Source organism: Petaurus breviceps, unplaced genomic scaffold, assembly GCF_028583685.1.
Source record: "Petaurus breviceps papuanus isolate PSGF00001 unplaced genomic scaffold, PetGlider_PUasm1.0 90752, whole genome shotgun sequence".
In the NCBI taxonomy this organism is placed as follows: Eukaryota; Metazoa; Chordata; class Mammalia; order Diprotodontia; family Petauridae; genus Petaurus; species Petaurus breviceps.
Window position 1 is genome coordinate 1,231,985 of NW_027187336.1, and position 2,876 is coordinate 1,234,860.

Genomic DNA, 2,876 nt, shown 5'->3' on the forward strand with positions numbered 1-2,876 from the left:
GTGTGTGTGTGTGTGTGTGTGTGTGTGTGTGTGTGTGTGTGTGTGTGCCTGCGTGTGCGCGTGCCTGCATGTGTCTGTCTCTCCTCTAGTCTCTCCCACCTTCCACATGCCTTCTTCCTTCCTTTCTTCCTTCCCTCTCCTCCCCCCCCTTTTTTTTTCTGAGACCTGTTTCGACCCCACAGACTGCGAGACTGAACCGCCGCTAACAAGCCAAAGATTTTATTATGTTCAGAAACCTGTAGTCTGAAATAAAGTGTACACTGTGTTCACAAGCCTGCGTCGCTCGTTCTCTTTTGGGCCTTTGCCCGCCCGCCAGGCTCGGACTTGGGCTGGTTGACTCCATCTGACTGGACATTCGCGCCGGACTGGCGTTTCTGGAAAGCGTGGATGGAGCAGAGTGGGACCTGAGCAGCCTTCACTCTCTAGTTTCCCTATCTTCCCATACTCGGGGAGTAGGCATGGGGTAAGCTGCAGACGGGAATTTACTCCACGGGGCGATTCTAGGCCAAAACAATCTCTAGAGAAAAAGGACTTCCATCTCGGGGCCACGAAATTCAAGAGCTCTCACATCTCATCGGGAAACGAATGCCCATCCTTGGGGCGAAGAGGAAGGAAAAGCAGGAATGGGGGGGAAATGCCAGCAATAGAGCACTTTTTCTTCTGGGGGAGTGCTTAGTGTTGGGCTGACAGGGGCTTTGCCCAGACTGGCACGTGGACCCAACCCAGGAAGCTGTGCTCTCAGAGCCCTTATTCCCCTTCTCTCTTTAATATGTGTTTCCTCTAAGCCAGAGGATGGAAGGTGGTCTCCCTGCAAGGACGTGGGGGTGGTGCGACGGGGATCCCTTCTGAAAATTATCTTTACTCGGCAGCCGGTTGCTTAGCAGCCTCTTAGTAAAGAATGGTCCTTTTCTGCCTCCATCCCTCTACCCCCTCTGCCGACTTTGCTGCTTTTATTAGCACAAGTTTTCGTTTTCGAGAAAGCGATTCAGTCTGGGGAGTCTGTGGGGGTGGGTAGGGGTGGGTGGAGGGGGTAGGGTATGAGGAAGGGAACGAACCCACCACTAGTTTCAGCCTAACCTCCTGACCAGCGCGCGCTCTCTCTATCTCACTTGAAGAGAACGAGGCTCTAAGTCTTCGTTAGTCTGGGATATTCACAGCACTGTCGTGTGTTACTGTAAGCACTATTAAGATTGTCAAGTGTCTACACGACTGCACCTAACTAAGGAGACTGATGCAAGTTTATTATAACAGTACTGTAATAACATTTTTAATAGTAAAATACATAGCAGAACTCCAAACAATAAAAAACAACCACACCCATAATAAGCATTCCCGTCTTAGGGGGCGGGAGACGTGCCAGGACACACCAGGTCTCTGTACTCTCTCCATTGCCCCCTCTTCCAATTTCCCCCAAATCCCCTGTAAGAAGGAACAAGGCAAAGAACATCAGGTTGCTTCTTACGTCTCTACTAATTTTTTTTTGGAGGGGGGAGGAAAGGGAGAAACCTAAAGAGTTGCCCGTTTTCTTCCATCTGTGAATGGTTGGGTCTATTTATCGCTCGGGTATTTTCTCTGGGAATGTAAAAAAACCAAAAACATAAAATGAGTTTCTGCTCTTTACTTCTACTTCTCCACTTACTCCACCCTCACTTGGTGTGTGTGTGTGTGTGTGTGTGTGTGTGTTGTAACAGTGGCTCATAATGGTTTCTTTCTTTGGGTTCATTTTATTTTATTACTACTTTTACCTAGCCTGTGATTATTAATATCAACTAAGGTTAAATTGCCTGGTTACTTTCCAATCCTCTAGTTTCTTTCCATTTAGGTAGAGATAATTTTCTCTTTTGAACTTGGGTGAGGACCAACCCTCCAGGATCTCAGTAACCAAAAAATGTCATCAATTTCTCAGGATCTGGGTTCAGAGGCAATGAAGGGGAAGGATAGATAGAAATTCCCTCAGCTGCTACCATTATTTCAGTCAATTGCTTTATCCTTTCTCTTCTCAGCCTCCATCTGAGCCTTTCCAATCTAGGGTTGAGGTGGAATGGGGAGGATAAAAATCCTGGAATAATTCAGATGAGGCACCTCCACAGGAATGGCGGCTTATGCTGGCTTACATGACACTCGTTTGGTTTGACTGTTTCTAATTGGGAAGTGGAATCAATGGGTTGACCAGGTTCCTCCAAGTTTGAGGAGATTGAGGTTTTCTTTCTGATTTACCCATCTCCATTACTACAAATCTCTCGAGGAATCTCAATTCAGTTTAATTTAATTCAACAAATATTCATAACAAATTTGGGGGTATTCAGATAGAATCTAGCAGCCTCCTCTTCCCCAGCTGGAATGAAATCAGAATTGTGTGTGTGTGTGTGTGTGTGTGTGTGTGTGTGTGTGTGAGAGAGAGAGAGAGAGACAGACAGACAGACAGACAGACAGACAGAGACAGAGATAGAGAGAGATGAGGGAAGATAAGGATAGATTTTAGAGAGTTACATTAATTAAGAATAGGGAGAGGGGACAAGAGTCAGGCACAACTTATACAAAAAACAGAGGTTTCCCACACCAATCTTATTCCGAGTCCTTTTCTCATTCTATAACTCAAGGAAAAAGGGTGGCATTAGTGTAAAATTGCTCAGGTCAAAGTTTCCTTCAACATGATCAGCCTATATGTGAGAAAACTAGAGAAGGTCACTTGTTTCATAGTTTCTTCCCTTTTTTCTCTCACTAGGTTCACCTTCCAAGTTCTTACTGCTTGTTTTCCAATGAGAAGAGACTAGATTTGGCTAGGTTTCAGGCAAGGGGTGTGTGTATATGTATGTGTGTTTATGTATGTATATATGTATTTGTGTGTGGTGGGGGTAAGAGAAGCAAACTGTTCC